Here is a 10,024-nt window from a genome sequence, read left to right on the forward strand (position 1 = left end):
CGGGCTTAAATGGCACAAAGCGCTGCCGAGGGGAATCTGAAGATGTCGCAGGTTTAGCAGCAAAACACGTGGAAAGCCCCACCTGCTATTAGGCTGTACATAATTAAGCAGGACGCCCCTGGTTTCTCCTGGCAGCCCAGGGAAGGGCTGGCTCACCCAGCGTGTTTCCGTCAACAATCTGCAGAGCCTCTCAAGCACCCCGCCTCGCTGTCCCGCGGGCTGATAACCTCCAGTCCCATCGCAAACTGGGGGACGCCGCTCGCGTCCTTTTCCTCACGCTTGAGCTTTGCTGCGGGCTGCGGAACTCCGAGGCTCCAGGGCTAGCAGGGGCAGGTCTGCCGAGCAGGCAGGGAGGGGGCACACCTATAATAAACGCTTAATCCCAGAAACGCCCCCAGTGTGCCTCTCACTACGAGCTGGGGAGCCCGAGTTGCTGGAGCTGCGGGGTTTGTTTTGTTTGCCAACTTCCCGAGCTACCAGGTAGAAGCGCCTTTACTTTTTCCCCTTTTCCTCTCCTCCAAACTTAAGTTTCCCTTTGGCGGTGTCTCCAGAAGGGCAAGAGGGCCCCAGTGACTCTTTGAAGGCGATCAGCACTCCGAAATCCGCCTGGGCTGGCTGGGAATGCTTGCCATCTCAGCGGAGATCACTGACAGGCTTCTTCCCGAGAGACTAAGTTCGCGAGGCTCCCTTTTCACATAGAGCCTTCAGGAATACTGATAACCTCTAGAAATCTCCATAGGAGGCATTCCAATGAGCAAAATGAATGACATACGCCCAGAAAATAAGTGTACAAGAGTGGAATCCTCTTCAGTCTGAACCACCGCCCCTCTCCCCTCCCCCAGAACAAACAGACAAACAAACAAACCCGAAAAACCCCCGCAAAAGTGATGGTCCAGATACTAAGAAGTTCACTAAGTGTGTGAGTATCTAATGAAGGGAATAGCGACATTTAAAAAAGAAAACGTCTAATGACTTCATTTGATTTGGAGGATGAAAAAGCCTTTTTAAATCAATCCAGATTCACTGGCCTAAACGCAGCCCATTTTTGAATATGAAGGTTGTACTGAGTCTGCCTTCTTTCAAGAGGTCATATGAAAGGTAATAGTATAGGTGAAGTAATGCAGTTACGCTGTAGAAACTTTTGTTTCCCTTTCTTGGCAATTTAATTCGGCGCTTCTTCACTTTCCTAGGAACAGACTGACTCCATCAACGGCGATCTTCATGTTTAGACGCATGTCTGTTCAAAGCATTTAGGTTCCCCAATTTGTATATTTCTCCCGACATCAGCAGCATCACTGGATCCTTACGTTATCAGCCTTTTCAAAGTAGGGGAAATTCGGAATAAAACATGACTCCTAAGTGTGCAGGGTAGCGAAGCAGATAGGGAAGCGGGCTATCACCTTTTTGCCCTTATAAAGGGAGGAGTGAAAAATTAAAATAAAGAAGCGCTCCTCCTGAGAGAGTCGCGGTGGCCGAGTTTCGGTAGTTCAGCCGTTTCACGAGCTTTCCGCTGACTTTTCAGCGTGTTGCCGAGCTCCTGCCCGTCTCCCACCGCCTTCGGAGGGTCGCCCTGAGGGATGGGTGATGCCCCCGGTTCTGTACCGCTTTGGAAAGAGGAGTCCCATCCGTACGGGGAGAGAAGAACGGCCGGCGAGGGTGCGGGAGCCGGACCGCGCAGGCACTGCCGCCTCGCCACGTGTGGTTTTGTTTTTGTTTTTGCTTTATTGAGGCGGCGCCCGTGACCGGCAGCAGGTGTCGCTCCCAGCAGCCCCCCTCCCTCGGAGGGGTGGGGGAAGGTGTGCTTTTGGACACCAACAAGTGATTTTTAAGCACCTGTCGATGGTATCGACAAATCCAGGTCCGTTTCCCGAAAAGGGACTCGCAAAAGGGTGCGAGGATAGAGGGGGAGAGCGGGTCTGACTCTGCCCAGCCTCTCCGCCCTCACAGCCCGTGACAACTGAGGACGCGGACAGCGGGCTACTCCCTGCCCCCCTACCCTGCTCCACATGCATCCCATGGAGCTGAAGACGTGGGAAAGGATCAGGGCACTTGCTGCCTGCGGGGTCCGATCCTGCGAAGCCCGGAGGACCTTCAGCGACCCTCCCCTCCAAAAGTCAGTTTCTCAGCCACTTGCCCATCATGGGTAAAAAGAATAATTTCCACACCCACTCCTGGAAGTCCACGGAGGGGATCAGGGACGCTAGTGCTCAGCAGGTAGGGCTGTCCGCCCAGAGCTTTGCAGCAGCATGAAGAAAAATATAAAACTAAACAGGCAATCAGCTGAAATCTATCCTCTTTAAATAAACTGATTCCTTAGTATTTTCCCAGTATTGTTGTAAGTTGTTGTCTGTGATGTCCCCGAGGGCTCTTTCCTCTGCTCTCTGATTTCGTGTATAAAAGCACCTCTGAGTGATGGATTACTGTGTCATTGCAGCCTGTGAAGGATTAATTTGTTTCATTGATTTCTCTTTAGGCAGATTGCCAGAATTCTCTGCTTCCCACCTTTCTCCAGGACTTCAGCAGTAATAGACAGTAACAGCCTAAAACAAATCAGCCCATTCTTGTAAAAATAGAAACACAAAATCCTGAAGTCCCAGGGAAGCTGTAAAGAAGTTTTTTCCTTATGTTGTAGAGCCACTAATTCCTTAAATGAGTCCATCTTCTCTCATTTCACCACTTCCCTTTTAAAAAAAGGTTACCATGTCTTGGTGGGAGTTGCTTAGTCTCAAGAGCAATTTCAACAAGCAGTTGGATGTGAGCAGTGGGCATTTGATGGTCACAGAGAAATGTTCTGTTCATGCTAAACAGCAGGGGTAGGAATTACAGGAGGATTGCATAAACTTCAAGGTTCATTCTTAAAATCACCAGACCACCTACTTCTAATCAATTTTCTGTCCATCTACCTGTCTGGGATATTAAATAAGCTGTAGTTTATGTCAGGTCCCAGAGTTGCTGGTCTGATGTCTGTGGGGGTGGATGGGACTGAAATCTCCCAGATCAATTCATCTGCATGTTTTCAGGATAATCTGATAAAAAAAATCAGACCTTGAAGTGTCAACCTGTGGTGAAAAAAGGCAGCTGGGCGCTCCTTTTGGTGCAGATTGTGGAACCGTGAGAGGAAGAGAGCGAGATCTGCTGCTGCTACTCTGACCACAGCACTGCTCTTTTCAGACCTGCTTTATCTGCAGCAGAGACAGGTCAGCTGTGCTCTTCTGTTTGTTTCCACAATGCAGCACTAAATACTGTACTGATTTAGTCTCCAAAACTTTTAAACTTTGGGTGCTTCTAGTGCGTAATGTTATCATAGACTACTGTCTTTACACCTTGGGCTTGTGGAAAGCTGTGTCGTGCAAAAGCAGCACTTTTAGATATCATGGAGAGCAGAGAAATGTTTATTTTACCTCTGTATCTGACTTGTGATGAGTGTAGTTCAATAACTATTTTCAAAGGGACAGTAAATTTATTGTACTGGGTAGCACAGATCCACTGCATAGCAAATCTAGGAAATTTTGAAGTTACAGCCCGACTATTTTTTCGCCTCCTCTCTTGGAGGATGTTAGCCTACTACTTTCTTTTTTAATTTTCTGTAATTTCAGGTGAAATCCAAATACCAGTACTAGAGTCACGGCATGATTTCCTTGTCATCCCACAAGAAAATATGCCTTGCCCTGCCTGAGTAATGCTCTTGTGTTTTCTTGCATGCGATCCCTCTGTGGTCTGTCAAGTCTAACTTTCCCTTCTCTACCTGGCAGGTTTCAAAGGAACTTTAAAAGTAATCATAAGGAGTTCGTTCTTGTTTCCACTTCTGGGAATCCCTTGAAATCTCTATTTTGTCTGGGGAAACCCTGCAGTGTGGGTTAGCCTGCAGAAGGAAAAGGGTGGCTTCCTCCTGGCATGGCAGCCTGGGAAATGCTGTTATCCTGGGGAATGCTGCAAACTTTCCTTCAAAGGCTTCTGTGGTGTAGCAGGGACCCCCACTTTTCTGGCTTGACACTGCCTGGCATTCCCACTCCAGATAGCTTTTCGCTGTCAAGTAACTTTGAAAATAAAGGCACAAAATGCAACAGTTCACATTCTTCCTGCTTGGATAGCCAAGCCCCAGGGAGGCTTGGCTCTCAGGGCAGAGTTTGTCTTGCTTGGAAGCAAACGCTCTCATTCCCTCTGCCCCTTTCTCCTTGCCAATCCTTTTCAGCTTACACAGGGGAATCCTTCTGCTCCTTTGCTAGGCAATAAGGAAAGTTATGCTCTTGATTAATAATGATAGCAATATTCTTGGCTTGGAAAGTCTGAGTTAGGAGCAGAGACAGATTTCCACCCCTATTCCTCCAGTTTGTAATAAAACAGGCAGAATCCATCACAGACCAAATTTAAAACGCTTAAGTCAAGCTCACATCCTTTCATCCCTTCAGATCTGGAAAGAAACAGAGTCTGTTAGATTAGCAAACATTAACCTCTCGCATAGTTCTGAAAGTAGGATTAATGCCTACTGAAGGGACAGCTGTATGACCCTCACACACACTAACTACACATTAGGGCTGTCACGCTATTGATCGGGAGAAGTTTGCGTGAAGAAGCACTCCCCACCAGGGAGAAAAACAGACTAGAGTGGGGAAAAGCCACTCTAAGATGCATCCACTCCATCTGCTAAGATGCACTTTTAAAAAACTCAGCTCCCATTTCTGGCATCAAGTGCAGATGTGCTGGAATCTGCATACTCCACCCTGCCGTTCTGGTGCATACAGACCACACACAGAGTTCAGCTGTGGCTCTGGGACTGGCTCATCTTTGGACAAAACAGACCTATGCCAATGCTGGATTTGCACATATGTAGAGTTTTGCTTGGACTCTGCCCATATGGGGCTTTGTGGCTTTGTGGGGTTCTGACTGGCTGTACTTTAGCATATCTATTCCCATTTAGCTAATTTGGAAGAGACTGGTCCCGAAGACATTTCTCCCTCATCCCATAAGCTAACAAAAAGAAGAAGTAGTGATGAATAATGTTTGTCAAACTTTCTTTTCATTGAAGTATGAATTCTTTACACTAAGAAAGTACAAGCTGATTGTTTCCTAGGGTTTGCTGGGTTAAATACAAACTCTGGATTTGACTTTGGTCGCAACCAATTTTTGTGTCAGTGTAACTCTTATAACATTGAATTCTGCAGAAGCAACTGCAATTTCAGTGCATTTCTGAAAACACACATTTTAAGAGCTGATCAAAACACTTTGTTAGAGCAATCCTGAAGTCTCATCTGTCACTTAAAATTCATATTTATAAGGGACTCATGACAAAAGTGAGACCAGCTGTTTTAGAATCGAATCTTCCAGTCAAGGTAGTTTTTTACTACATTAAGTGTGATGGCTCACAAGTTGTAAGAGTATGGGACTTGCTCTTAGCAGTGCTGAAACCCTGCAATATGCAAATATTTGCTTTGGTCAGCCTGAATCATAAGATATAAAGAAAAATAAACCTGCAAGGAAGAGAAAGAAAGAACTCCCTTCTGATGGACACAATGGGGACTTGTGCCTTTCTAAGACAGGTTCATGTATTTTGTACAGAGCAACTACTAGACCCTGGCCCAGCTTCTGGAAAACATAAAAGAAAAGATCCTGACTGAAAATGTAAAAATTTAGCCAAAGCTCTGATAGTTTTTTTCCCTTGTAGCAGGGAGTAACTTTTTTATTTTAATTTTTTTCTCCCTAAAGCAGTAGGGAGTAACTTTCCCCTCCCTGCATTATTGGAGGCTGTGCATTCATAGCTGTATGCATAGGTAGGTAGAGAACTGCTGGATACATGAAAGCTGGAAGTTAGGTGCTGAAGGGCATCAGTACTGCTGCTCTCAGCTCACCTCTAAGTCATTTAGTTCAAATAGACAGGTGAAGAGTTAGAAAAAAATATCATGTTATAGCAAGGAACCCAGGAACTGGACACCATTATTTCTCTGGAAACATGCTCTCCCACCAAGTAGATTGATATTTTCCTCCATTAAATTTATTTGTTTTAAATTCATCTAGAAATGTGTACATGCACTTCTCAGCAGTATTTGGGAGCAGATCTCTTGCCTACACATTTCGTCTGCTATTATGAATCTTTAAAACAGCAGCAGTAAAACTCACCTCCCTGCATTAGGTGTGGCTATATTGCAGATCAAAATTTTGCTGTTTGCAGAACCATGGAAAGAATACCATAATTCAATCTGGTTAGAACTCAGCATTCAATGAGTAACAAGTTTCTGTTTTTCCACAGAAAGCGTGAATTAAAACTCCAAATGAATGAGTAGGACTTTCTTGCTTCATATTTCACAGCCACTGCTGTATTGATAATTCATTTTTTCCAAGTAAGTAAAAAGTATGGGGCTTACCACTCTAGCATCTCATTACTAAGATCACAGGCAACATATTGAAAATGGTGGGATGATAGATAATTCCAGTACTTTATGTAGCTATTAAAATTAGCTGCACCAGAACTTCTTTCAGTTTACACCATATTAAAGGAAGTTTAAAAATTGCAGTTTTGGTTCTAATCAGCTTTTCTGCTTTACTGTATTCCAATGTATCAAGAAGACCATCACTAGTAAATCGTAATTGTGTATTGGTAGAGATCATGGCTCTAGAATGGAAGTACGGTTGTCTTATTTCAAAATCCACTGATTTTTAACATGACAGCCGTTACATTTTCTAGTCACAAGCTCATGCTTATTTTTGAAAAGCTCAACATGAACATTCTTGAACAACTGCTATGGAATTCCTTGAGCTAGAAACACTGACTGTCACATTAGTTGGAAAAATGCATTGGTTTAGTCCACACTGCACACTGCACTAACGACACATCTTGACCTTGTGCACTCGATCATCTGTGGATTTTAAATAATTTTTGAAATTATTTCAGCAGTCAGAAAAAACCATTAAAATTAACTATGATACTTCTCTATCAAAACTGTTTTTATCTTCTGAGAAATGTTTTCAGGTGCTTCCCTAACATTTGAAGAGTAAAGACAAAATTACCCAAGATTTTATGGTGCTTTTTGTAGTTTTTCTCAGCATTTTAAACTGAGTTAAAAGTGTCTTTTCAAAGTTGCCATTTTGGTTTTCAAATTATTTTCTTCATCCACTGTCACAATGGCACCCTGTCTGGTCTGTGGGCATTTCCACAGACCAGAATGTTATGTTTTCACTGGAAATAAAAAAGTATCCTAAAACATGAGTTTTGCTCATGGTTACACTTCAGTTGTAATTTACATTTGATTTGATGCTGTCCCTTAGAAATGACAACAGCTTTAGAGAAGGTTTAAAACCCCTACAGTGATCCCTTGCAATCATTACAAAATAGCATAGGAATGCCTACAACAATAGGAACACCTCTCTGTCTATAATTCAGTTTAGCTAATTACATCCTGCTTTTCTAAATTCAAGTTTATTTCTAAGCTTGATCCAAAACTTCCAGAAATAACTGTTTTTTCCCTTTACCAATTTTGGGGTGGGATAGGTTGTATTTCCCTGCTAGATGAAGTCTCTGTTTTTTTTTTTTTTTTAAATAAGAAATGACCTTTGAGTTTAGAGGGGGGTGTAAACCTCACATCTGAATGATCAATAAAGTAAATTCCTTAAAATTCTTCTGGCTAAAATAACATAAAAATATATAATAAATTAAATTTTATAATTTCACAATTCATTCTTTTTCACACAGACCCTCACCATGAAAAAAAAAAATTACATCAGTACAAATTGACAAGGGGCAATTGTCTGTCAATGGACTTGCTTTGTAGGTAGGGAAAGAGGTCAGGAATAAAAAATCTTAGAGCACAGGTGCACCAATCACTCAAAAATTGACTGATTCAGTTGTCAGGATATTGAAAGCATATGTTTTAAAATGCACGAGATAACAATGAATAGTATAGCAAACAGTAAATTAAAATTTCAATGTAAGAGAAACTGCAATGAAGGGACTTCCAAAGTAATGCTAGTTTCAGGGCTCAGAAGTTTTGTTTTGCAGCAAAAGCCTGGAAGAGAAACTAAACATTAAAAATCTGCACTTCTGAATATGATTAACACATATTAAACTCCATCTTCAGCGCAGTTTCATATTTAAGGTGGTTGTGTCTTGTTTCCATCTCGGTCTACAAATATCTGATTCTGCCAGACTATGGTAAAAATACAGATTTGGATGTAATTCCTTATTAAATAAGCATACAATGTAAAGATGCTTCTCAGTTACAGAAAGAGAGTAAAGCAGTTGCTCTTTAACAAATGCCGTGCTATATGCATTATGTAATTTCTATGGTTATAAAACAACTTGAGAAATTGTACTGTAACAATATGATATATGGTAGGATTGATTACTCCAAAAATCCTTTCAAGAGGAAAAATTGCAGGGGAGATGGGGAAGGGAAAAGCTTTTTTTTCTGTTCAAGCTCCACTTCCTAAAGATTTAGCTTCTGTGGAGAAAAACCTCACATTCAGTTGTTACATCGAGTGGTCACTCAATTTGTTTATTAAATAGTCAAATATATTCTTTTCAGTATATATGAATAGTTTAATTTATTCTGCTGAAAGAGAGATAAGTATCAGAAATAGCAATAGAAGTCACATAATGAGATAAGAATACTAGAAAATCTGAGGATTTTAGTACAGTCCATTATTCATTCAATTCCTGGCAGCCTTTATGATTACAAATCACTTGATTGACTAACTAGACATTCTCAAAGTGAATTATGAATCAGGTTCATTTTTCCTGGTTGAGAGTTGGTACATGTTGTAACTCTTCCACTTTGTGATATATCAAGCTCTTGTAACAGTAATAAGAGATATAATCAACTCCTATTTCAGGACAAATAAATTGGCTTTTCAAAAATGAAATGTGGTTGTTAACATTTTTATAGTGTGCAATTTAATTCCTTCCTGCTATTCTCAGAGCACAATCTGGTGTGATGACACAGCTTTTGAATATTTGACTTTGCTGAAATTCTTTTAGGAGTCTCACACCCTCAGTCCAGGCATACTGATATCAGTGGAAATTTGGTGTTGGGTCTAAGACCAGTGAGTGGTCCCTTTACTTGTTGAAAACAAGCCTCAGACACTGAAAACCTGGGCCACAATTTGCCCTTTTGTGCTGGCTCTGATCTCAGCTTGGGAATACTGAACAGTTTTAAAGCTGTTTAAGTTTACTTTGAAACACAAAAAAGGGAAAAGAAAGAAGAATCTCTTCTAAAGTGTGCTTGACCCTCAAGTCCTCTTTCATGAAAAAGTCCCTCAGGCTTTTGTGGAAATTATGCAAAGGGAATGACTGGCAGGCTAGGGTAGGACTCATTTGTAGAACAAATGCACAATCAGATCACAAATCCCCCTGGAATAGGTTTAGTGAGAGGTGCATTTCACCTTCAAATGACTACAGGGAAAACAAAATTAAAAAAAACACTACTCAAAATCTGTGTGAGTGAACGTCCAAGAAAATCACTATGGAGAGCATTTGTGCCATGCTTCTGCATAGCAGGTGCAGCCCATAGTGCTGGTTTGGCTCTCTGGGGTGTGGTGGTCTCTGGATGATTATTTCCCATTCAGCAGAGGCAGCTCCCAAGTGTGGTGATATGGGCTGGGGTACATGATAAAGTGTTGGGTCCAAGGGACAGGGTACATCACATCCTGTGGTACATGTGCTGAAACATCATCTTCCCACATGGGGTTCTGTGCAACACCACCACCACAGGTCACAGCTTTGCAGGGAGGAGAGGATTTTTCTGTTGCTTAGCGAGGTTAGCCTAGTGTTTGTGTGCTTATTTTAGTTCCAGTAAAGGGATAGGCTGATATACAGTGGGTTGGCATTATTTGTAGAACAATTTTAAAGACTTCAACCCCCTCTGTTTCCCTTCTGAAACACAAAAGCATATCTCTTAAGCAAGACCTTTTGGGAGAAAAGATGTATTACCACTTTAGTTTTGGAAGGACTTAATGTGGTCATTCATTTTAGAAACAATGGTTACAGACTTCAGATTTCTTCTTTAGTCATCTTTCTTTCTATCTAATTTCTGGC

The sequence above is a fragment of the Melospiza georgiana genome, chromosome Z (genome assembly GCF_028018845.1).
Source record: "Melospiza georgiana isolate bMelGeo1 chromosome Z, bMelGeo1.pri, whole genome shotgun sequence".
In the NCBI taxonomy this organism is placed as follows: Eukaryota; Metazoa; Chordata; class Aves; order Passeriformes; family Passerellidae; genus Melospiza; species Melospiza georgiana.